The sequence below is a fragment of the Pteropus medius genome, unplaced genomic scaffold (assembly GCF_902729225.1).
Source record: "Pteropus medius unplaced genomic scaffold, Ma_sr-lr_union100, whole genome shotgun sequence".
NCBI lineage: Eukaryota > Metazoa > Chordata > Mammalia > Chiroptera > Pteropodidae > Pteropus > Pteropus medius.
In genome coordinates, this window is record NW_024340695.1 from 2,277,305 (window position 1) to 2,304,642 (window position 27,338).

The 27,338-nt window shown below is 40.5% G+C and overlaps 1 protein-coding gene and 1 pseudogene across 1 annotated transcript in view; one reads left to right on the forward strand and one right to left on the reverse strand.

Moving 5' to 3' along the window:
- The window catches only part of PRKCH (protein kinase C eta), a 197,890-nt gene that overhangs the window by 26,243 nt on the left and 144,309 nt on the right, over window positions 1-27,338 (forward strand). The window lies entirely within an intron of this gene.
- Window positions 18,338-18,456, reverse strand: LOC120603994 (uncharacterized; annotated as a pseudogene).

Genomic DNA, 27,338 nt, shown 5'->3' on the forward strand with positions numbered 1-27,338 from the left:
TGTTATTTAATCTTCCATCAGTTCTGTTGAGGTAGATGATATCCCCATTTTACAGATGAGGAAGCAGAGCCTCTGAGAGGTTAAGTAACTTTTCCAGGGATGCACAACCAGGAGGACTGGTTACAAACTCCAGCTTTCCAGTGCTGTGCGTGGAGGTACAGCTGTTGCCTGCAGACGGTTGTCAACTGAAAACTTTTTGACCCTTCTGGTAGGGAATGGGAAGCAATGCTTGTCACTTCAGAAATTCTAGCTGATGCCTTAAGTAAATATTCATTCTCATGTTTGTAACTGTGTCACAAATACTTTGTATCCCAGGACTGTGCTTGGGATACAAAGATGAATAAGGTAACCATATGGAGAACTATGACAAAATAATATGTTACAAATGCCCCCGGAAGGTCTAAGTAAAGTATCGTGGGAATGTAGAGCTGAGAAGAAAAACAACATTTGTATAGTGCTTTTTATGTTATCTCTGCTTTCACTTTCACTCCATCGTGTCCCTCCTTTCCTCCCTCCCCGCAACCCCACCTTTACCCTTGCCCAATCAGGACTGAGGTAGAGACTGTGGGCCGTCCAAAGGCCATCTGTGGCCTCTGGGCCTCAGAAGACCACCAGCACATGCGATTCCCTGGCCTTAGGTGCATGTTTCATGCACAAATGATATAAAAACAAAAGAGAACTGACAGATATTTAGACCTATGGCTTTTACAGAAAATAAGAATTACTTTTATTTGGTCAGTGTTTATGCCTTGTCTACTCTCTCCATATTCCTCTAGAGACTAAGAACATCACATTACCTCTCAACATCATTTCTGAAGTAGAGACTAGAAACTGCGGCAGAGTGTCCTCCCCTCTTCCTCAGAGTCCCATACCCCTTGAAGACATTAAGAGGGTCCCTTCTCTCCCATGTCTGTCTATAGTGGGGAGCTCAAAGTGCTTTGCAACTACACTTTCCCCAGCATCCTGATGAGGGAGAAGAAGGGAATGTTATTGTTAGTGCTCCTTCATAGGTCAGAGATGTTGACTGTGCCAACCCTTTAAAAGCCCTTCTCCCAGCTTAGACCGTTATGTAATTCCCAAGTAGCCTTGCTGACTTGGATCTGACAGTGCTCAGAGACCAGTCCCTTAGTATCTGGGAGTGGCAAACATTTCTGTTGAGGGATGTTAGGTTATTTTTCGACTTTCCTTGTAAAAGCCAGTCTGTCTCATGTCAGCCACGGAAATGGGTATGCTCTAGTGCTTCCTCATCATGCCATGCCTTTAATGAAGCACTATTTTCCTTTGCATGTTAGGATCCCAGTGTACATGGGTCCATTACATGTGTTTTTAATCTGTCAGTCAATTTACACAGTTTAAGTAGTGTTCATTTAGGACTTGCAGAGGCTTCATGAAATGATACTCTAGTTAAAAGCTTTAAGATAGCTGCTAATTCCCCCAAATAATTGATGGGGCCATAGCAGCAGTTGTGTTGAGAGAGGGCTGCATCACTGTGACTGACTCCACTGTCTTTGAGGGTAGGGAAGGCCACGGGATGCTGAGAATCCGTTTACAAATCTTGATTCTCACAAATGGCCCTCTTCCTAAGGTCCTGCAGAGATGCATTCTCCTTTCTGCTCTGATCATGAAAGACTGAAGAGTGGCGACTAGAAAGAGGGTGTGGTGCGGTGGTGGGTGGTGATGATGATGATGATAGTGAGGGTGATGGTGGTGGTGATAATTGTTGATGATGGTGATGATGTTGATGATGATGAAGGTGATGATGTGATGATGATGGTGATGATGATGGTGATGGGTGCATGCTGGGGAGGAGGAGAGGGAAAGGAAGAACAACATTCAGTAGCTCTCATCTTCCCTCCTGCTTTTCTGGATTTTAGGATTTGGATGCACGTGGATTTAAGATTTATTACTCTACATAAATGAAAGCATATTTGCTTCTTAGGAGGGACATAGTCGAGAGAACTAAGTGGTGTTTGGAGGCACAGTGAGTTGGGGAGATTCTGGGGGAGACCCATCTGATACTGGTGGTTTTCCGGTTAGTATTATCATTCCTTTCTCTGATACAGGTGTAGCTCTTTGGGGCCCCAAAAGAGAAATCAAGATTAGTATTTAAAAATGCTTTTGGCACACTGTATCTTGTATTAAAGAGAAAAGTGACCCAAATTTGTATATGCAGTTTGAATTCTTAGTAATTGGAGATGGCTTCTCATATCTCTTTCTGTGTAACTATAAAATTATAAAACTGGGTACTGTTGAGTTTGGATGGCTACTACTCAGAATGCCAGGTGAACGGACTTGTACATATACAGCTTGGGCTAATAACCCTGGGAACTGTCTGTGCTCCTCACAGGGAATGGTGCTTTCACAGTATTCACAGTCACCATGTGGTCCTCACCGTGGGAGCGCGGAGACTTGGAGCTCTGCACTGAGGGGTAGAAAGTATGGGGAATTAGGACTCCGGGGTTCCTGGCCCAGGTCAGCTGCTAACTGGCCATGTGAACTCAAGGAAATCATCAGATCTGTCTACACTGAGATTACCTTATCGATAAAAGAATCAGGACATTACCTCTAAGGCTTTTTCTAGCTCAGATTCTGCGATAGCTACTCTTTACTTGCAGACTTCCTCTCTAACCATTTTTGTAGGTCTGATTTTTGACTTATTTACCCTTTCCTTAAAATTGGGGTTCTCTTTATTTTTCTTGTCTTTTTACCTCCTCACCCATGCCTATGTGGCTTTTAAAGAATACAGTAAATTCATATGGAAAGATGACCCTGATATATAATTGAGTAAAAATATTTAGTTGCATAGTATGATCCACTTCTGAAATAATAATGATCATGATAATAACATTAGTACAAGTCCACATCTTTTGTTTGAACCATTGTTTCTGAGTTCTATATTTTTCAATTTTAAATAGGGCAATGTATCATCTATTAAATAATACCTCCATTAGGGGTTGGGGTGGCACCCTGTAATCAAAAACATTGTTTCTGCAGTGAAACATGAATATTCACACTAAGTAGGATAAATAAAGGTTACAAATTGCCTTACATCAGTTTTGGTCAGATTTTGACAAAAAATATTATTAAATTTTGAAGAGATTTTGGAGTTTTTTGAATATCATTATTGTAGATAAAGGACTGTGAAGCTGTATAGCCAAAGGGGAAAAAAGTCTGGAATATTATGCACCAAACTCTTAGCAATGATTTTCTTGTGTTGGAGAAGTGGGGTGAGTTTATGGAAGACTTTCATTTTCCAAATTATATATTTTTTTCTAATATAATTTGTAATCAGAAAAACGATTTAAAATGCGCATAAAATAGCTAGAAACATTTAACAACTCTATAGCAGTGCTTATGTTATGACATTGATATTTGAATGACTTCTTTTCCCAATTTTACAGACTTCTGTAATGTGATTGTATTTCACATATACTTAATTTTTTTTCTCTAAATAATTAGAAAAAAATTTTCAAGAATATGTGATAGTAATGAAAAATTTAGTGGTGAAAAGAAGTCCCTTAGAGCCCCATGTGAGAAATCAGGAGTCACGTCTTTCTTACTGCTTTGTAAAACACTTTATACTCACTGTTATATGATTGTAATCACACAGAAGAAGCAACTGATGATAGCCAAAAATATAATGTATGGGAAAACACTTTATGAAAATGCGAGGCCTTATAGAGATATAAGATGTTATTCAAGTAGCATTGCAATTCTTAGGGAGCCCAGAATGAATGGAGTTGGCGGGATGGGTTTTGTTTGAAAATTAGCTAGAATTCCCTCAAAATAGAAGGAACTTGCAGTGTTATATATGAAATATATATGGGATGATTGATAGTTGATTGTTTAATTTTTATGAGTTGATACATAAGGACATATGTTATTCTTAACTTTCACTTTTCCGTATTTCTGATCAAAATACTCATTTGTTATCTTTTCCCACTTAATTATATAATTAGTTTTGTATATAGCTGCATAATAGCTGCATAATGTTTCAGTCACTATTTCATATGTTGCTGTCCTCCTATTTGTAATTTTGTTAGTGAATAACACCTCTGTGTGCCTGTAAGTCTTATCCACGCCCGTATCCCATATCTAGGGGTTGATTTCTTAGGAAAGATTTTTGGAATTCATTAAGGATTTAAACTTTATTCCATAAGCATGTATTGAGCACCTACAGTGTATGAGGCTCTGGTGATGCAAAGATGAATTTTTAGGATTTATGCATGAGCTGTGTCCATTTTCTGGAACTTTCTCCTTATCACCTTGTTAATTCTCCATTTAATTCCATGTCATCAGGAGTCCTTCTACGATTTTCCCAAAGTAGGTTAGGTTTTTCCCTCTCATTTAATTGCAATTGTAAATACACAGTTATTCTGGGAATATTTCATTTCTGCTTTCCTCATAACTCTGAAGACAAGTCCCATCTCTGATTTATTCCCCTTGGAGCCCTCTGTACCTAGTACATTATACCTGGTATGTACTAGACACTCAAATATCTCTAATAAGTGAGTGCTTGAATAAATGAATTAAATGAACAAATATTTGGATGTGTTCCCTGCTTTGAGAAACTTAGAACATTAGAGGTGAACAATGGATTGGATTGATAATTTCAATGCTGTGTAAGTGTTTTCTAGAAAATAAACATTTCCCCTCTTTGCAACGAGGTTCCTGGAGGAGGACTCAATGCCAACAACTTATTTAGTGTCTTACAACTTGACATTTGCCCATACTTTGCAGTGAGTCGGTTCATCTTAAGTTCTTTCTGCTAAAGCTTTGCTTTTCAGTGCAATTCCTTCTTTATCTGTCATTGCACTGTACACCATTAACGTTTACTTTTTGGACATCTTCATTTTCTTGTTTTCTTCTTATTAAAAAAAAACTTCAGGATTTTTTTTTTTTTTGTACTGGTCTTATCTGATAGCCATACCTATTTTGGGCTTTATTTTCTTTTAAAAATTGTTAATTCCTTGAGGGAAGGGATGGTTTGATCTCCAGTAATTTCTAATATAGATTCATACAAAAGAGGGTTGGTTATAAAATTTTGGTAGGAGCCTTTAGAAGATCAGTTTTCTTGTGTGCATTCTCATGCATCTCTTGGGTCAAATGGAGGATTTTTTTCAATGGACGATCATCAAGTAAGTATTTAAGTATTAGATCAAAATATATCTCCTTATTTTTTTTTACTAAAAACATACACTAAATTGTTTTAAGGAAAGATTTTGTCGTCTCATGTTCAAGATTGAAATCTCTTGACTACTATTTCCTCGACTTATTGTTTGCTTCATGGGTGGCTTCTGAATTTATTTCTTAGAATGTTACTACTCAGGGCCAATGTTGTTAGAATTGCTGCACCATGATTTTATTTATTGCCACTTCCACATTCTAGCTCACCTGGAATCTGGAAGATCTCCACCAAAACACCTGTGTAATCCTGTCTGAATTTATAAGTGTCACTTGCCAGAGAGGCAACCTCAGGCCCATGAGACTCAAATGAAGTCTCCTTTAATCACAGATCTCCTTGTTCATGATAGAAACTGGCAGGTGACTCACCAGGGGTGGAAGCCTGGAAAATAGCCTACCAAGGAAGGTAGTCTTTCCGGTTAACACATCGCCACCCTTTTGAAGCATCCAGAGAACCTGAAGAACAGGAACTGCCAGTCAGACTGACTGAACACTTGGCATTCTTTCATGGAAAGAGGACAACTCATCCAGGGTGAAAGAGGAAGTGGAGGGGGACACGGAATGGGAGGCTGACCTTACATTTCCATTGTTTTGTAGGCTGCCAGCTCTGCTGCAGTGGTAGTTTGGGGGAGGGGAGGTGTTGGAATCATGAACTTCTCTTGTTGTCGTCCTAAGTGGATGCACTGTGCCATTTTGTTAGGGAGGGGAACTTGTATTTGTCTTGTCTTCGTGTTGCTTCAGAATTCAGATTGCTATTTCCTTCACACTGAGGTCTGGACTCTGATTATAATTCTAGCATCATTGTAAGAACTGGGATTCTCCTATGCCAAATTTCTGAGAGATCTGAGAGCCAAAAGACCTTTTTCAGGCTATTTCTGGCTATGCCCACTTACATGTTTTGAGTGTCAGTTTATAAACTTACATAGTAAGAGTCAAGGGATTTAACTGCAGCAGGAGTGTTATTTTGATAATTTATTGAGTGTGGTCTTGGGAAGTTCTTGAGGGAAAAGAGAATTATCTTCTTTAGTGCCTTGTCACTCTGGGTAGAACCTACCCGAGAATAGAATAAGTGGAGAACCAGTGGTGAGTAGGCTTTCTAGGGAAATGTGGGCCATCTGAAGACTGGTCAGTCCCCCTGATTCTATGGTACATGCATACTTCTTCCATCGTTGGCTGGCAGCACTCCGGGCCCAGGCCGAAGTCAGCATTGCCTTCTCCACACCTGTATCTGAGCTGCCAAGTCATGCAGGGGAGATTCACAGCTGAGATTCATTTCTCTTCCCTTCTACGGAATGATTATTCCAAGCAGTTACTGTTCTCTAGAGGCCTCTCCACCCTCTTCACTCAGATGACCTTGCATCTGAGTTCATTAAGAAACTCGAGACTTCCTAGAATGATCTCTACCTATTTCATATCCTGTTGCCTGCATACATATGTGTAGTCACAGTTAGTACTATATATGAGGATATGCTTTTCTCCAGGTGTCTCCTATCCTCTCCTGCTTCTTCTTAGGCCTTACTCTATCAGTCATTGTGCCTTCCTCTCTAATTCTCAACCTTTGTGTTTTTACTGCCTCTTTCCCCTTGGAAGTAAAATGTTCTGTTTCCCATTTTTGTTTTTCTTGTATTTATTAATGATCTATTTATCAAATCCAGTGAATGTGCTATATAGTCTTTGTTGTTCTGGACCTCTTTGTTGCATTTTGTGCAACTTATCCACTCTCTTCTCCAGGAGTCTTAGCTTCTAGAAGGGAGGGTTTATACTTCTCATTTTCCTGCTGCTTCTCTTCCTTTACTCACCCCTTGCTGGTAGAATTTAGTTCAGGGACTATTTCTCCTCTCTTCTCATAAACTGTGGCTTCAGAACTTCAATTGCTCACTGGGTTTCATCACCATTTATATGCCATGACCATGCAGGTCTCTGCCTTGCACTGTAGCATGGCATCTAGCATCTGCTGGTTCACATATATGTCTGAAAGGCTCTGTGAAAGAATGGGCTGAACACACCACTTTTCCTCCTAAGCCTTCCCTTTCTTCTGTCTTAAGAAACTATTTATTTCATGGTCAAGTTTTGGGCTGTAGAATCAGACCTGGATTTGAATTGTGGCCTGACACTTGCTTGATGTTTGATCTTGATCAAGTCATTTAATTCCCAAGCCTCACTGTCTTTCTTTTTACAATAGGTATTAAAACAGTACCTATCTAAGTAGGTTTTTATGAGATAGATCCAAATGCATCCATACAGTGTCTGGCTTAGAGTAAGAATGCAACAAATGTTAGCAGTTACTGGTGGTGTGGTCTCTTTTAGTTACCCTCATCCACTGAGTGATCATTAATTTCTGTTTCTCTGGCTCCTATATTCAGCCATCGCTCAGTATGGCTAATTTCAAACTACTGTGTATTTGCAAGTTCTGAAAATTTCTGAGTTTCCTCTTGTCTTGATTCTCACTACCACTGCTTGCGTGCAGGTTCTCACTGTTGTTCTCCAAGATAAAGCCATAGTCCCCTGCCTTCTTTTGTTTCTGTAAATCCAGTATACTACCAGGTGGCTTCTCTTTGTCTAATATGACCTCTTCCCTGGTTGAAGCCCTTTGGTGACTCTCGTTATGTGTAGATCAAAGATCAAACTCCTTAACATGGTATACTTGGCTTTCCCCTTGCCCTTGGTGGTGTTTTAGCCTCTTTCCTCACCACTCCTGACTCCAACTCTATACTTGAGTAATACTGTCTTGCTATGTTTCCTGTGCATGCCATTCCATTTAGGCTTTATTATCCACACTACTTGGAGTGCTTTCTTTCCTGCTTTTGCCTTACCAACTGCTCCTCATTCTGAGGACTCAGCTCAGGTGTCACCTCCTCCAGGAAGCCTTGTCTGACCCTCCCAGGATAGCTTAGGTAGCCTTCCATAGAATCCTATCATTCTCTGTGCTCTTCATGCACTTAATATGTTGGATCATGGCCTAGTCACATGTCTTTCCTTTCACGATAAGTCCTTTCACGATAAGTCATTCAACTTTATATTTTTTGTGCCCAGCTTGATGCTTGATATGTAGCAGTCGCTCATGAAATATCTGTTAAATGAGTGACTGAATTAAAACATGAACACACCTCCAGATGACCTTGGTTTCCTGTTTCTGTGGACCACAATGTTCTGAGGCGGGGCTGAGTATCAGCCGTTCAAGCCATGGCTGAGCAGCCACAACCAAAATAGGCATCCTACTCTCCCTTATTCTGAGTCCCTAGTCCTAGACGACAGTCCCGGAGTGAGGCTGTCAACTCACGAGTGTCAGAGCCCTAATATTATTCCTATGAAGAATAAAAAGTATTTCACATTATTGGCTTAATTCTTATTTTTTTCCCCAGAGAACACTTTAATATTTCAAAATCTGTGGTAATGTTAACACTCTCTATTTGCATGAGAACTTCCCTGCTGGAGAGATACTACAGGTGTAAAGTTTTCTGAGTAGTGTTTCACCGTGGTGGAACAAACTGCTTTCCATTGATATGGAGATAGAGAACATGTATACTCTGAGTCAGAACTTCTTTAGAGATGTCTAGTAGACTGACCTACTTTAGAGACTGCCTGTATCCTAATTTCCTTTTATTAAAAAGATGATGGCTGACCACTGAAAAGCTTAGGACATTTTAGAACCAAGCTGCCTAGTACAGTGGCCACTAGCTACATGTGGCTATTTAAGTTTCAGTTGCATTAAACTTAAATGAAATTAAAAACTTAGTTCCTCAGTCACATTAGCCACATTTCAAGTTCCCAGTAGCCACATATGGCTAATGGCTAGTGTACTGGGCATCTCACATATGGAACGTTTCCATCATTGGAGAAAGTTCTTTTAAATAATGCTGTGTCTGAATGTAAGAGTCTTTTTTAAAGTTTTATTTTTTCATCTTTTAAAAATTTTTATTAAATTTATTGGGAGGTAACATTAGTTAATAACATTATATAGCTTCAGGTGTACAACATTAGGTGTACAACATTATAATATGACATCTGTATACCCAATTGTGTGCTCACCACCCGAAATCTAGTTTCCTTCCATTACCATATATTTGATCCCTTTATCCTTTTCATTCTCTTCCCCACCTCCTTCCCCTCTGGTAACCACTATTCTGTTATCTGTATCTATGAGTTTGTTTTTTTATTTGTTTTGTTTGTTCAATTTGTTGCTTTTTGTTTTATATCCCACATATGAGTGAAATCATATGGTTCTTACCTTTTCTGTCTGATTTATTTCACTTAGCATAATACTCTCAAGATCTATATATGTTTTTGAAAACAGCAATATTTCATCTTTTTTATGGCTGAGTAGTATTCCATTGTGCCTCATCTTCTTTATCCAGTTGTCTGTCAAAGGACACTTAGGTTGTTTCCATGTTTTGGCTATTATAAATCATGTAAGGGTCTTGATGGATAATATCAAAACCACCTTACAGCAGAGGGAGTTTTACAGAGCTATGAAATAATAATTCTTACTGGGAACACCATATATTTGCTGTATCATTTTATATGTTGTATATGACATTATATCACCTTATCATTTGGGGACAACAACATTCACACCAAATAATGTTATATTGTTTTTCTGGAAATTTTCTTACATAACTCAAGAGGGAAAAGGAAGAATGTGGGTTGAGTAAAATAGATTACTTTTTCCTTTGTCTCATGTTATCAGGAAAACTCAGAGGTTAAAATGCATCCTGGAACTAATTACTTACATTTCTTAAAGAAAATGTGTGTTGGGGTGGGGGATGGGGTGGGGAGGGAGGTGTGTTTTGATGAAAGGGAAATAAGGAAATTTGTATTGTTGAATACGTGAAAAATACTTTTAAAATTAAAATTAAAAGAAAGGCAAGATCTTCTACTTTCTTTTATCTTCCTCCCCAGTTGCCTTATTTCCGTGGCTTCTAGTGGCCTGAGGAATTGAAGAAGTCTGCATACGTTTTAGTTCAACTGGAACCATGCTAGGAAGCTCTAGCTATCTCATAATACCACAGAACTCACTAGAATATATCATTGTGGAGCAGCACCGTTTTATACCAAATACCTTGGGTATGAGTACCATAGACGGAAGGGCAGGATTAGAATAATCATTCAGAAAGAACAGGAGTGACAGACCTGTGCAGTCTGTCTCACACACACGATTGCCATGCATAAGGAAATATGAGGCATTCCATGATTAAAGACTCTGGGAGACCACTTGGATGGCTTCTGAAACCCAGTTCAGAGGCGACAGCAGGTGGGGTGCTTTTTTGGTTTATGGAATGCCGTTTGGTTTCATATCAGCGGCATTTCCCCTGCCTGTTCACAGCAGCGTCTGGGGAATTTCTTTGGTTTAACTTTTTTTGAGTGGAGGGATGTGAGCTTGAGGGTGAAGGGGACTGAACTGCTACTGTTACCTTCCTGTGCCTTTTCCCTCTCGAGATGGCTCATTATTAAGGAACCGAATGGAGGCCCTGTAGTACAGTGTAGAAAAGTTTGTGAGAGAGCGAAGAGGGAAGGGTGTGTATCCTAGGGAACAATCATAATGGTTGTTATAAGGTAGACAAAATGGGTTCCTGACCAACATTACAAGTTTATTTTACCAATGAAACCCTTTTTACTTAGTAGTGAAACACTGGCGTTTTAGAAAGTTAATTATTTGTGGAATTTCAGAAAGTTAATTGTGGGATTTGTTTATGGTTTTTATAAATTTTCAACTGTCTTTAGTCATAATGAGGTTCATTTTATGCCCATTTATACTCTTTTGAGAAGAGGTGGCACAGCCTAGAGTTATAAACTTGGACATTGGAGCAAAGAGACTGGGGATAGAAACCCATGGTCACTGTTTGGACAAGTTCTTTAAATTTCTGAACCTTAATTTTATAATCTGTAAAATGGGAATAATATTGCTTACCTCACAATCAAGAGAAGGATATTTTCATGTGTGGAGTGAAAAAATCAAGTCAAGTTGACTAATTTTCAGAAAGATGTTTAAAAATTAATAAACATGCCATATTCCTTGATCATTTTTCTGATTACATTTGGTCATATATTTAAGTTTATCACACATACCCACTTAGTGTTATAAAACTGTAAAGAGGAAGGGCTCTTGGTGAAATCAGTGAGACAGTCTCAGAATCTGTGCTACTATTAGGGAATTAATCAGAAGATAAAATTGTGATAGAAAGAACCTGTTTTAATAACAAATTCTTTTAAAATAGAAATCTCTGTATTAAAAGAAATCAAAGATGTCAAGGGAAATGAGGAAACTGGAAAATTCAAAGGGTATTCATTAAAAAAAAACGACAACAAAACACTTGATTATTTGAACTTTTTGCTATTTTGATTAATATCATTTTTCACTGATTTCAATCCAGCCTAAGAGGAATCATGAATCCAGTGTGTCTTCCAGAGAGTTTTGGAGGACAGACTCAGTTTTGACTGATAACATACGTTATTTCAGGTTTGTAAAAGTCAGGTTTCATGTGACTTTGACACAGAGGAGGTGGAATAATTGAGTGTTCCTTCCTAGAACATTGTGCAGTGATCATCACAGAAGGAAATGAAGTTCCCTTTTCCTTAATGCCTGGGCTGCTTGGGGCAGCATTACTGAAGATGTACATTCCGTTGATGCCACATATGTTGATGACCCTTTTTCCATCTTATACTAGGTTAATCCCCAGAGATCCAAAGATGGATATAGTTCCAGCCTTGGAGATGTATATCATCTAGAAGGGAATATGGATGTGAACATGAGCGATATCGATATCTAATGATGAGTGCTGTTATAGGGAGTTGGGAGATCATAGGAAATAGCTTCTTAGGGCATGAGAAGGGAGGTCAGGACATGGCTTCTTGGAGAAGTTGCCTAAATTGAATGATGAATAGGACTTAGATGATGAATGGGCAAGAGAGAAGGAGAAGGGCACTGTAGGCTAAGGGAAAAGCATGAGTGTTAATACATTTAACAGCCTGTGTATGCTTGTAAACCCAAGCCTTTCACTGTTAATTGAATATAAAGCAAGATGCAGTGAGTCAAAGGCTATAAGGGGGGTGATTTAGTTGGGGGCCAGATCATGAAGAGCCAGATATGCTTAGAGTATATGCTCTAGCTTATGGAGAGCTGTTGAAGAATAGGAGTAAATGATCAGATTTGCCTTTTGGATGGGTTGCCATGGCAGCTTGGTGGATTATAGACTTGAGGCTGAATGGCAGGAAGCTATCATGGTAGGCCAGATGAGAGAGGATCAGATATGCAAGAAAATAGTGAAAATCAGGCTTGGAGAGGAGAAGACAGGCTTGAGAAGTGCCCAACATGCGAAGTTTAATGACTTTGATCTTTTGGCTATAAGAAATGAATGAGATGAAAGAGACCAGAATGACTCCTAAAGTTCTGGTATCATTAAGGATCTAGGGAATGTAGGAGGAAGAATTAGTGTGGGGGCCAAGGTTATATACTGATTTTAAAGTATCCATCAGCCAATTGAATGTGAGTCTGAAGCTCTAGGAAGATGGATGGCTGGAAGTGTGAATCTGGGTGTTATCAGCATAGAGATGGTAGTTAGAATCATGAGTAGTTTGGTGCCTAAGATGAACATAGAATGAAGAAGGCAGTGGACAGAGAATGGAATCCTAGGGAACACCAGACAGAAGTGGAGGGACAGATGAAAGAAGACAGTCCTAGAGAAGATGGAGAAGAATGGGTCTGAAGGTGGACGTTGTGGTGTCACAGAAGCCAGGGGAAGAGACTTTTAAGGAGTTTAAAGATGAGATAGTTAAACCTAAATCACCTTAAATATTTGTTGAAGTAGCAGGCAAGGCAGAATGGGGTTGGGAGCTTGGAGGGAACTGAGATTATTTGGAATATTCTAGTCAGTGAAGGATGTGGGAGATGAGCTGATCAAGGAAAAGTAAAAGAAAAGGTGCTGAGGCCTAGCTGAGATTAGAAACTGAACGTACAGTGGCTTCAGTGTATGTGGCTTTCCAGCCTCTGTACAAGAGCAGAGGTGGCAGATGATGAGTTTGGTCCAGGGTTCGGGGGGAGGTAGGGATTGCCAGGCAGATGTGGCAGAAGCCAGGTGGGAGGACGTGGGGGTGCTGGTAAGAGTGGGAAGGAAACGTGCCAGGAGAGGCCTTAAAAAGAACTGGGAAGAAATAGTTCATGGCCTTGGAGGGCTCTGTGCGGCTGAAGAACAGGTGTAGGAAGCGAAGGGCAGGAGGCTGTAGGGTGATACAGATGTCAGGACAGGGGAGTTCCAGGGTGTAGCTATGAAAGTGGGTGGCAGAAGTGGCCTGGCAGTGAAGGCCAGTGAATGGAGGACAGCCCACAATGAAAACTGCGTAGAACAGGGATTTTGATTCTGCTTGGACGAACTTGTAGGATTTACACTGAATTATAAGACTGAACGTGTAGTACAAAAAACTATTTGGATGTTTAAACACATGCTAGATAGATGTGTGTCTCAAATATTTTGAGCAGTGTCTTCCTAGATGCAGGGATATCTCACCTCAGTATCTCTGAAGATCCTGTTGAACGCATTCTGTTGTCATTTAAGGTGTGGAGAAAGGTCTGCGTTTGTGTCTCTTTAAGGAGAAAAGTAGGAGACAGCTTTGACAATGAATATAGTTTATGATAGTACTTTAAATATTTATGCTTTTAGAGTTATTTCATTGTTTGCTATTCAGTTTGGTTTGGTGGTTTGAGAGATCTATTAAAAGTCAATTTTAATTTGCTACTTTCTGCAGAGAGGGTAGGAAGGAACACTTAATTTTACTGGGTAAGAGAATGCATTATTAACAAAAAACCAAAAGCTCTAAAGTAAATTTAAGTATTTTCTTATGCTAAGGAAGACAATAGATTGATGCTAAATTATGTGCATATCTATGCACTCCCATCAAAGATTTTATTTTCACCTTTATATAGTTATGTATTTGATTTTTTTTTTTTTTTAAAAAGCTGCAGGTATCTATGTCCAAACAAATCATATGAGCATATATTTTGTGGTCTCCTATGTGCTGGGTGGTGTGAGGACATGAAGATGCATAAGATGGTGTTCTTGCCCCCAAAGCTTCAAATTTAGTTGAAGAAACAAGACATAAACAAAGGAAAAGTTATGTAATTATGCAGGATTTAAATAGCAAGACGTTCCATGACTAATGGACAGATCCATTGTTCAGGCAGCAGTTCTATAGGAGTTGAGAAGAAAGGTCATTTCGGGCTGTGGCTGTAAGGGAAGGATGTAGTAACTTAAAAAAATGAAGGGGAAGGAAAGAGACTGAAACTTGGGAGTTACTGAAATCTTGATCTACAATTTCTGCCTTACCTTTTGCCTCGATTTCCCAATCCGTAAAAGGGAGTGATGATGTGTTGTCTCTCAGACTCTCAGAAGGTGAGACAGTGATTGCAAAGCTCTGCAAATAGGGCCTGGTCCTTCCATGATGCAGAGGAGATACAAATTGCATACCTTTGGAAGGTATGTCAAGTTTTAGACTAGGGTGTCATTTCTGTTGTTTAAATTTACCAAGTAAGATGAAAAGAATTAGCATTTTTTTTGACCCCTGCCCCACCACCAGTAAGGAAAGACTCATAAAATTGAAGACATTTTAAACAAACCAGTAGACAAATTACCACTTTGGGAAGAAAACTGTTTCCATGACCACATATCCTTTTTTATTTCTTTATTTCCTTGAGAAAAAATGATGATTAATAAGGAAACAAAACAGGAGAGGATCCGGATCCCAAGTTAGGAAGAAAATATTTTGTAGTTCAACTCGTTCACCTGGCATCCTTAAGGAAGTTCTGTGGTAGCTGCAGATTGGCTGGTGGCCACTCGAGTGAACCTAACTGGGCCCCTGGCATTTTGGGGACTGTGGTCTCAGAGTTCATGGGTTTCTTGAATATAGGGGTACGGTGTCAGTCATTTTGACTTTATCATTAATTGCTTTGGAAATATGAATGGTGTTCCTTAGGCAAGGAAGCTTGTACCCAGACTGTAACTAAGGTGGACCCTTATACAACCAGCTGTCCTTCAACATCTCTATATTCCATGTTTATGCATATGTTCATACTTGTCTCAATTCCGAAGACTTTGAGGAATTCAAAGTTCCTGGGGCTCTTAGTGTAATGATGATGAAAATTAGACCCTCTGAGAGTGTCTGTTTAGGGAGGTGGCTCCTCTTCCTGTGGTTTTCCCTTCTCTAAGGTGATAGCAGTAAGATTCACTAAATGAAAAATTTCTGAAACAAATATTTTGAGTAGGGAACTCTTTTCCTGAATGCACACACTCCCCTACATATTCCATTGCTCCTCCCCTTCAGTACTTTTGGAGCTGGTAATTCAAGGGTCCTAAGCAGGACATTTTCCTACATTGGTAGATTGGGGACCTAGAGTTAAGAGAAGGCAGAAGGTAAGATAGAAAGGTGTGACAAAGAACAAATGGAAAAGAGGAGAGAGGAGAATGAAGAAAACATGCATTACAACCACAGAGACAGGGTAGAGTCAGATAGTAATTCTCAGTGACATCTACCCCTACCCCATTCTAAATGTCCATGTGTGACTCAAATATCCTCAGAGAACACACCCGGGAAAACCAATATGAAATGGTGTGACTTGAGTATTGCAAATATGTGTGTATGTGCTGTGTGTCAGAGTCAGAGGTAAGCCCTAATGCAATTGCCACCAAGGTCGCAGTGACGCCACTGTGGGTGAGATTACTTGCAAGAGGCACAGCACGCCTAAGCTACCCCTTAGTGCTGCTCTTCTCCTATGATTTCCCTATTTTCAGCATCCAGCCTGGTGCTTGTATGACTAACTGGATGAATGATTGATGACTGTGGCCCCTGTCGTTGGTTTTGTGACCTGAATCATTCTAGAAGGAATGAGACAGCTCAGTGGATTTGTGTCCTGCTTGAGACTTTCTTGTAACAACAGCAAATAATGTGTTACCCAGTTAGACTGCAGGTTCTTAACCTGGAGCCCTTGGGAGCCTCCAGATGCCTGAGAGCTTCATGAAACGGGATGCAGAGTTAGGAGTTAGGATTTTCTAGGGAGAGAGACAGGGGAATCTATGACCTAAACAGGCTGAGCAGCAGTGCTTGAACCCAGCCTAATCCTCCATGGGCATTATCCTCTATTTTCAATATCTGTTATAGAGGTTCCTTACACTCGCAGCCCACCTATCGCTCCTCCCTGGCTATTAACAAATTGCCCCTCATTATGAAAAAAGGAGAAGCCACACTTCCAAGATGATCTTGCCTTTGAGCCTTGCATGTGTCCTGATGGAGAGAAGGCCAGCACTCTGTCCCCCACCTCCTGCTTATGATCCTCTGTCTAATGCCCAAGGTGAGAAGACGCTTCCAGACTGAATTGTAAGAAAAGCCTTTAAAGGCAGAGCTGACTTTATGGACTCATTGCTCAGCAGACACAAGGATGTTTATGAAATACCAAAAGAAGACCAACTAGGCCAGAGGTCAGAGGACTTAATGCTGAAGTGCCCTTTGGCAATTCATGCCACTCTCCTGTAGCTTTTCTCCATCTGTAAAACTAGGGCTGGCACTGATTACCTCCTGATGGTGGCATGAGCATGCGTTGATAGATGGAGTGTGCTGTGGAGGTTTGAATGTTTTTGCAATTAAAAAAAATTAAAATGAAAAGATGTTTGGTGATTAATGGTATTTTCCGTCCTAAAAATTTTTGCAGGCTTCGAAAATGATATATTTGATATAGGCATCTGAAGCACAGTTGATAATTAATTATTGATACTTGGAATTGTTTGAAGGATCTTCAACAGCGCATACATGCATTTATTCATTATTCATTTATTCAAAAACGTGTGGAAGCCTCTATGTGTCAGGCCTGGTAAACATACTTCAGCCCATGCTTCCTTTCCACACACAAGCTCTGGACTTGGCCACATGGTTTTGGGTTTTGTAAGTCTGCTTTACTCTGAAGAACGCTACTGGAATTTGCTGTGTGAAACACACCACTGACTTATTGCTGGGATATTTCTGAACTGGTTTGTAACTACTTTGACTGCAACCTATGTATAAAAGCACTAAGGCCATGGTTCTCAAACTTTAGCATGCATCAGAATCACTTAGAGGGTCTGTTAAAACACAGATGGCTGGGCCCCACCCCCAGAGTTTCTGATTCACTAGGTTAAAAGTAGGCCTTCATATTTGCATTTCTAATAAAAAATTCCCAAGTGATGCTGATGCCGTTGGTCTGGGGACCACACTTGGAGAACCACTGCATTAGAGAGAGATGTTTGCTTTAGACCTAAGGGCCTTGGAAGCTCTGCTCCTCCTGGTAAATCAGTGTGGTTTCATTATGGTTAATGTGAATCATATTTGTGATCTTGGTTCCCTTTTTGCTTTGCTTCAGAAATTCAGATTCAAATCTTTGGCTCAACTTTAATAAAAGTTAAACCATTTACATTTAAACTTGGCTCAGCTTTGATCTCCTATTTTCTCCATTCTGAATTTTTACCTGTTTATATTTTGCAATTTTATTATAAACTCCTATAAACTCACTGTTTTGTGGAATACAATATAGGCTGATAAATATGATTACAGTGTTCTCTTCCTGGGCCTTTGGCTTTCAAATCAGCTGTAAAATATTATATGTTTTAATTGTTTAATGCATTAGCTATGGGAGTACTTTCTCCAGAAGGGTTGGATTATTAATAGCATCTAACCAAAATGGATTGAAAAGAAAAAATTGTATCAGTAGGTGAGAGAGTTCTAATAAAGTTCTAGTAAAAACACAGAGCTTTTTCTTTTTTCTTAAACCGGCACATAGCTAATATGATCTGCAAGCAGAAATGTTTATTTTTTATTGTTTTATTGAGAGCCCTACTATAGTCATGTGCCACATGGAGATATTTTGGTCAGTGAGGAACTGCGTGTGTGTATGGAGATGGTCTTATAAGGTTACAATGGAGCTGAAAAATTCCCATTGTCTGGTGATGTCATAGCCATCTGAAAGTTGTAGTGCAAGGCATCACTCGCTAGTTTGTGATGATGCTGGTGGAAACAAACCTACCTAGCTGCCAGTTGTATAAAAATATAGCACATACAGTTACAGTACAGAATACTTGATAGTAAATGACCATTACTGGTTTATGTAGTTACTACACTTTTATTTTTTATTTATTATTTATGCCTACAGTGCCTGGTCTTCCTAGGTGGTCTTCCATCTAAGTACTAACCAGGCCCAACCCTGCTTAGCTTCTGAGATCAGACGGGATTGGGCTTGTTCAGGGTGGCATGGACGTTGACCATGGACTGTGGCTCCACTGGGGCGCGAACCCAGGACCTTCTGCATGTAAAGCAGATGTGCTAACTGCTACACTACGGAACCATGTCCTTACTACACTTTTTATTGTTATTTTAGTATACTCTTCCTACTTATAAAAAAGTTTGCTGTAAAACAGTATGCTGTGTACTGCTGGCAGCAGCCTCATACATCTTGTGCTTACCACGTCTCTTGATTGCAACATTTTCTCTTGCTCATGTTATTTTGCATAGTCACGTGCTATACAGCCTAGGAACAATAGGCTACACCATAGAGCCTAGTGTGTAGTAAGTAGGCTGTACCATCTAGGTTTGTGTAAGTGCACTCTATCCTGGTTGCAAAATGACAAAATCACCCAATAATGCATTCCTCAGAACATATCCCCATCGTTAAGTGGAGCATGTCTGTATAAAAAAGCACACTGTATAGTGTCTTAGGTTGTTGGCTGAACAGAGATGGAATGGAGTGGTGAGAACAGTGAAGGAAGAACTAATTATAGTGGTTGCCAACTTTAGTGGGCATCAGAGTCAGCCACCGGAGGAGTTTGTGAAATGGGCTGCTGGTTTACTAAGCCTGGGCTTGGGGACTGCCTTTGTACTTAGTATGTCAGGAGATTCCAGCTCTGGGGGCTGGGAGTTTTTGTAGCTCTTACTCCCTTAGCATTGGGGAGAAAATTGAAATGCTGGCTGTTGTTGAAAACTTGTTCCAAGTCTATCCAGTTTTTGGATGGGGCGTTCCCATTCAGATTTTTTGCAACTGCGTGAAATCAGATAGTGTAATGGGCATGATGTCATTTGCATTACACAGCCCTAGCTCCACAAAATACTCATTATGTTAGATGGTAGTTGGAAGCAGTTTGTAGCTAGCTACTCTCACCCCCTCTGTCTTTCCTCTCTCTCTCTCTCTTCTACTTTTAGCTTAGGGGAAGACACTTCACCAACAGCTTGTCTGAAAACAATTTAGAAGAAAGGAATGGGAATACTTGCTAAAAAAATTCTCAGAGTTTTTACTATGAGCCTCCTTCAGGAGAGTGGAGTAACACTAAACGCTGCAATAAGAAAACTAGCTTGGACTAGGATGTGCTAACAGCACACCAGACGGGGAAAGTTGGGGACTGGACAACTTAACATTCATATGCTAACGTTACATGCACAATCTAAAAAGGTCAGGTATTCTTTTGCACTGCTGCCTGTGGCTTTCTTTTTATCTGTTTAGTGAAAGAATCATATTTATCACCTGTAGTATTGTTACTAATTCAGATTTTAATTTTTCTAAGAGTTACCTGGATTTAGTGTTCAATGTAGGCAGTTCTTATTTAAAAGACATTTTTCTTAAATAGACGGTTTATTTTTGAATAGCTTCAGATTTATGGAAAAATTACAGATGTAGTATAGAGAGTTCCTAAATACCCCAAACCGTTTCCTCTGTTATTAATATCTTACATTAGTAAGGTACATTTGTCACAGCTAATGAACCAATAACCATACATTATTACTAAGCATCACAGTTCAGATTTCTTTAGTTTTTATCTAATGTCCCTTTTCTAACGTTTCAGAATCCCATCCAGGATACTACATTAGATTTAGTTGTCATGTCTCCTTAAGCTCTACGAGATTGTGACAGTTTCTCTGACTTTCCTTGTTTTGGGTGAGCTTAAAAACTTGAGGACTACTCAGGTATTGTGTAGACAAACTCTTTAATTTGGGGTTGTCTGATATTTCTTGTGGTTAGACAGGGGTTATGGGGTTTTTGGGAGGAAGACCACAGAGGTGAAGTACCATATTTCATTACTTCACATCAATGACATCATTACATGTTACATACATAGATACTATCAACATGACTTAAGACTGTTGATGTGAATCTTGATCCCGTGGCTGAGCTCGTGTTCATCAGGTTTGTCCCATAAAGTTACTCCTTTCCCCCCATTTCCATGCTGTACGGAAGGCAGTCACTATGCTCAGCCCACATTTGAGGTGTGGAGAGTTATGCCCCACCTCCTGGTGGTCGGGGCGGGGGGCAGTGTGTACATACATTATTTCGTATTGTTCTGCTTGAGAGATTTGTCTCCCCCCTGCCCCGGCCCACCGCCATTTATTTATTTATTCACTCACTTATTTAGATCGGTATGGAGTCATGCATATTTATTTTATACTTTAGGTTATAATCCGACACTACATTGTTTTGTTGCTTAAACTGTTCCAGCTTTGGCCTTTGGGAGCTCTTTCAGTTGGTCTCTGTGTCCCTTTTGGACATACCCTCATCATTGTGGTATTATTATTATTATTTTATACTTTCTTATTCTTTTTGGCACTATAAGATGCTCCACGCTCATTTTTTATATTCCTTTTCCATCTCTAGAATAAGCCATTTTCCCAATGAGCCCTAGTTCTTTTTATTTGTGAATGGTATTAGAAATTAAGTTCTGGGCACTAGATGTCCCTGTTGCTACTGGGGTGTCGTTGCTTCTAAGTCCTCTTACCTGACCAAACAAGGGAATAGGTATATGCATACTAACCCTTATATATACACATATCTGTAAGTACTTATATATCCATCTGATTCTATATGAAACCAAACATGAGTTTATACTGATATCTCCAACTCCAGTGCAGCATTACACAGCTCATTCCATCCTTTCTCCCTTGCTTGTCTGCAGACTTCCACTCCAACAGTGGAAAACTGGCTCCCACCATCTGCCATCCATTTATTTACATATACTGTGGTTTCAGAATGGTTAACTGGTACCACCCCTACCCCTCAGCTTATCCAGCCGGAGTTTGGTGCTTTCGACATTCCCTTTGCCTTTAGTCTTAGAATTACTTGGGTCAGCACCGCTTCCCTCACTCCTTCCAGTGAGGTCATTTCATACGTTTCAATACAATTGATTCTCATGTTGCAGTCTGCATTCCATACTGGGATCTCTCGACTCTCTAAATGCTTTTTATTTTTTTTTTCTAATTTTATAGGTTGAGGTTCACTGTGCTGTAAAGTTCTGTGGGTTTTGACAAATGCTTTGTGTCCTGCATCTACCATCACAGCATCACATGGAATAGTTTTACACCCTAGAAAAAGTCCCTATGCAAATGAAGGCATTTTTAAGTTTGAAAGTGCTGCTAGGTGGAAGAAATAGGAATAAATATTGGAATACAGTTTCGTATGGGAAAAGGCAAGGGCTGGTGGGGCCTTGTCGTTTGCTGCTTTAGAAGGCAGGGCTTAGAGACCAGATGATATGTTTAGATTAGAATGAAGCGACATGACTGAGGAAATAGTGGGTGGGTTTTTCATTTTAGCAAAAAAAAAAAAACAAAACCCCAAAAGTCCTAGTTCAAGGTATTTTAGTGTCTGTGGTTTAGAGCTGGTGTGGGAGGCCGGTGGCGGACCTTCTTTCTCAGGCCCCTCCTCTTCCCAAGCATTACAGAGGCCTTAACTCACAGTTTGGTTTAACATCCTTCTGAAAGTCCTGCCAACCAGTTGCATCTGAAAGCAGTTCTGCTTTTACTTCCAACTGATGTTCAGAAATTGGTTTGCTGTCAGGCTGTTACCTGGCTGATGCTCTAGTTGGGTTGCAGCTGTGGATGGAAACGCGTTCCTGAGAGCAAGCCAGAGTTAGTTGAGGAAGAAGTGAGAATGGGGCGGGTGAACCCTGAAACCTTCTTGTGTGGCAAATGTTGACCAATTAGGTTTATCAAAAAGCCATAAATATATCAGGATTCTATTCACAAGGTTGTGGGAATGGTACTTAAGACCCCAAAATTCAAACCTGCCACCAATTTATTAAGTCATTTACCTGTGGGTGACTGTTCAGTACAGTGGAGATAACGGTGCTATACTTTTTCTTCCTCAGAAGGCGGTTTTGAAGATAAACGGGCAAAAAACGTGTGAAATTGCTACAGTACCTTCCTGCACTCTTCGCTTGCTGGTACCACTTTCTCCCATTCTCTAAACATGGCTTTGGTGTTTGACTCTGCCTTTTGAACTCTACCCTCTGTCCTGGGGTCAAATGTCTATGGTTCAGTCGTCCTTATTGTATGGATGATTCCTACAACTCTGCCTAGCCCTTTATTTTAAGTTTCAGGCCACATTTATCTTTTGGCCAAATATTTCTATCTGAATGTCTCTCTATAAAATCAGTGTTTAAAAATTAGAATCATCCCAAACCAACTGACCTTTTAGTGACTCTTACTTTTTCCAGGATAAGTCTTCCAGGCTTCCAGGTACTGGAGCTCTTTTGGCTTTTCATCATCCCTAACCCGTACCCCGCAGTTCACATGGAGCTCCTTTTGTAATGTTTCCCTCCCTATCTCCTCCACTGCTGACCTGTCCTGTAAGAACAGATACTTAACTGTGCCCACTGCCCCCAGTCCAGTCTACTCCCTTCTAGCTTGTCTTCCAGCCTGTCCTTTACTGTTTTTAGACTAATTTTTTGAACTTCAATTTAAACTCTTAACTTGGCATTCAAAGCCAACTTGCATTTCTAGCTTTACCTTCCAACTCAATATATATAAACTACATGTTCCTTCCCGCTTCTGTCGTTCTCATTCTCTCTCTCTCTCCGCTCCCTCCTTTCCCCGTTTTTTCTCCCCCTTTCTCCCTCTCCCCTCCCTTTCTTCTCCTCCCTTTCCTCCCTCTCTCCCTCCTCTTTTTCTCCCTCTCAGTGTAAATTTTAGAGGTAGAAGTAAACTTGCAGAGGAGGGTACAGGGATATGGTTGGGCTTTAGCTTAGTGAAAAGAGAGGACCTTTCCAACAGAGCTGCTAAAGATGGGGAAAGTATCATGGAAGAAGCCCACTTGCTACTTCCCAGTTCCCAAGCCTAGGGATCCCATTAAAGCCCTCATTTTCTTCCACCTCTGTAGCATGTGGCTTCTCTTTTTTTTTTTGAAGCTGCTTCCTCCCATGTCCATGACACTGCACTTCTCAGATTACATCTCTGCTGTTTCTTTCTTCTACCTCCTAAAGGAATTTCCTGTCTCTTTTCTCCCTTTTCTGTGTTCTTTCTTGAAAATTTTCAGGCTCTTAGTGATCACCTTTTGAGAAAGATTCCCAAATAAGAACCCCAGCCTTGTCTTCAGTTTGTCTTTGTTTCTCCCATTTTCTTGACAGATGTTTCTATTTGGGTACTTTTGTGTCCAAATTTGAACTCATTTCCTTCCTTTTGAAACATGTTCCTTCCCACTCCACCCCCCCTCCCCCAAACCCCGGTTTTCCCTGGTTGATTCATGGCAACAGAAGTTGGCAGACTTTTTCTGTAAAGGGCAAAACAGTAAATATTTTTGTCTTTGTGAGGCATAAGGTCTCAGTCACAACTACTCATCTCTATCTTTGTAGCACAAAAGCCTCCATAGATAATATGTAAACAAAAATAGGTACGGCTGTGTTTCAATAAAACTTTACTTACAAAAAGAGGCAATGAGCTGAAATTGGCCTATGGGCCATAGTTTGCTGACCCATGATCTAGGTCACTCAGACCCTAAATTCAGTATTCCTTCGATTTTTCTAGTACTTTTGTTGGCTCTCTTTATATAATTTTCAATTTCCACTAATTCTACTCTTATGAAAACTCATACTTACTAGTAGACAAAATGACCCTTTTACATGTTACTCTCCATCAGTTTACACAATCAAAACCCTCTAGTGATTACCCTTTGCCTGTATAATATACCTAAAATTCTCCAGGTACAGCTCTTTCCACAATTTTGCCTCCAACCTCTCTCTCGCTCCTGTGTGGACACTCCTCCAACCACACTGGCCTGGTTTGTGTTCTGATGTTGGTTCTTTCTCTACTCACCATTGTTTTTGTCTTAGTGGCCTCCCCTTCCACTTATTGAAACTTGCCTTTGGGCCTCAACTTGGGTCTCATTCCCAGGTGAAGCTCTGTCCCGGCCCAGTGATTGCTCCTTCTCTTATTCTAAATAGTGCTTTTGATGTTGTCACTTACCTATTGACAACATCAAAACTGCATTGAGCTGTAATTTATATCTTCATGGTATTCCCACTTCTCCATCTGAACTTTATGAAGCTGTGAAGGGCAGCCCAGTAAATGCTCGGTTGACATGCTTAACAGTCGTACATAGAACTCCATCTTCCAGACCTGCTTTTGGAGTTCCTATCTTAGTTAATGACACCAGGGATCATCAGCCTTGGAGACCCTTTGTGACCACTTCTCTTTCATCCTCCACACCACCTCTGATTACAGAGTCCTTTTGCTGTTCCCTCCCTTGTCTTTCTCATCTGCCTCCTCCTCTCCATCCCCTCTGCTGCTGGCTTAGCACAGGTCACCTTCATCCTTCACTGAGACCATTGGAATAGCCTTTCAACATATATCCCCACCACCAGCTTCTCTTTCTTATAATTCCAACACCCTTATCTGTAGGGATCGGACATGTGGATATGATCCTGCAACTTCTTGGATCAAAACCCTTCACTGGCTCCCTATTGCCCTGGGGTCAGGGCTAGCCTTCCAGTATGCCATGCGACTGTTATTAATCGGGTACCCTGTCCTCTCCAGCCCTATTTCTGACCCATCTTATTTTCATAGCCTATATTCAGCCATATATAACCCCTAATAGGTCCTCTGTGCATTTGAACATACTTCCCCTCTGTCTCCCCATCCCTGGTCCACCTGGGATACTGCTACCTGAATTTCTAGGCAGGGCACTCATGTCTTTTCTTCTGCAGAGCTTTCCTTTCTCCTTACCCCAAAAAGACCAAAAGAAATAAAGGTGTTACTGTAAGACAACCAGTGGGAGAGATACTCGGGCTTCATGTGTTTTCTAATGTCCCTCTAGGATCTAAAGTTAACTTTGGTTTATTTATATCCTTTTTTTTTTTTTTTTTTTAACCTGACATTTTCAGTTTAAAATGTTAGGATGGGGGTAGAGCAGGAAGGAATAATTATTTCATTGCAAATATTTAATATACCTGTGTTTATTCTAGAAAAGTAACTTAGCATCCGTGGCAAAATTTACTAGATTCTCCATCTCCTATTATTTCTCCTTTCTTGTGGGAATTTCCCCTCAGAGGTGGCTCAGTGTGGGGCTGACAGCCCTCCCAGGCAACCCAAGAAGCTGCAAAGAAGAAAGAAGGCTGTGAGGCTGCTTGGCAAGAGGGAGCCCATACACTACCTACCGACCTCCACTCATGATCAAACGGCCACCTGCTCCCTTTGTTTAATACCTCACCCTAGCAAGGATAGAGTATGCTTTCTTTCCGGACTGGCCTCCCGAGCAGACAAGAGAAGGCACAAGATTATGCAGAAGGTGCCCTTTTAAAGTGTTATTTAATGTGGAGGATACACAGGATGGAGAGGAAACACAATTATAGTGGTTCCTCTCTCACTTCAGGGTCTGCTCTGGCTTGAGGTCCTTGGGGACACCTTATTGGAGGAGAAGGGCGTTGCCTTCTTAGTTCTGGGGATAAAGGAGGAGGAATCATAGTGCAGTGTTTTAGAGAGACTAAGGTGTCCTCATTTAATTTACATTTTCAGTTCCTTGGGTATTGGTGTCAAAGATTGAGAGACACACATACACACAACACTTTAACATACAGTAAACTGTTTTTATCTATCCTTAGGTCTCCTTGGCAGAGAAAAAATATTTTAGTCTTCAGAGATGTCCAGTCTTAACTGTTTATTCCTGATTTTTCATGATGGGCAGAGAAACTTTGAAAAATTAATTTTAATACAAAAGAGTCTTACTGTTGCCAGAAGATAAATTTTTTTTTAATGCTAATTCATAAGAGTAATGGGCTTTGAGTTGAAATAATTCTAAATTTAAATTTATAGTGATTCTGTGGGTATGTTTAGTTGGGAAAGTTACTGCGAGCATTTTAGAGACAGATTCTTTAGTGGTCTTAGAATGTCTTGCTGTGTGGAGTTCAGAAACTGTTTTTGACGTGGAATCGTAGAATATTAGATATGAAAAGGACATAAAGCCTCGGTGCTCCTTCATTTGCTAGTGCAGGTGCCAGATGACCTGGCACCAGAGCTGTTGTCACAGCCTGGAGCTCTCCCTACCCTCTGTCTCCCATGCCCTTTCTCTGACCACACACAGGATCCAGACTTAGCAAGATGAGAATTTAATCACTTAAAAAAGAGTGTTTTCCTTCGCTTTAAACTTCTATCAAAATTGATAAGCTTCACTTTGATCAGGTTTTGCCTGATCATCTTTTTCTGATAGGTTTTAATCTGTGGTATTTGTTAGTGTGCTTTTAACACAGACTTGTCTGATGTTATACTCATGAAAATAGAAAATCAGCAGGGATGTAGGATTTGCCTCCTTTACCCGCTTTTCCTTTAAATTCCTTTCCACAGCCATGGATGTGTTGTGTGTCTGTAGCACATGACACTGACTCAGGTCCTTCAGGCAGCTGACTAATGGGACCTGAGCTGCCTGCTGCATTTCTCCGGCCCCAGCACAGACTCGCCATGCTTGGCAACTCCTGCCTCGTGCTTTTATTGAGAGCCATCAGGTGACACCATCGGGCTGGTGCCAGTTCCACTGGCTTAGCAAGGCTAGAAAAACAAGGGCTGGCATTTGGCAGGGAGCACCCTCAGGTGCTGATGGCACGAGTCTTGCCCAAGTTCCTAGGGAAGATGGGTGATGTGACGACCCAACATGCCAGCAGGCTGGCTTTGGGCGGAGCAGAAAGCAGCGGGCAAACCTACAGTAGCCCATAGGCAGATGTAGTCGCAGCAGCCTTGAGGGATCTTCCCTGAGTCTGGATGTTGGGTTGGCCTTCATGCTGGGTGACCTCAGTCAATTCCATAACCTCACTAAGCTTCCATTTCCCTGTCTGTAATGGTGAGACTTACTTTGCAGGTGGTGAAGGTTAGAAATAATGCAGGTCAGGCATCTAGTAGGGCTC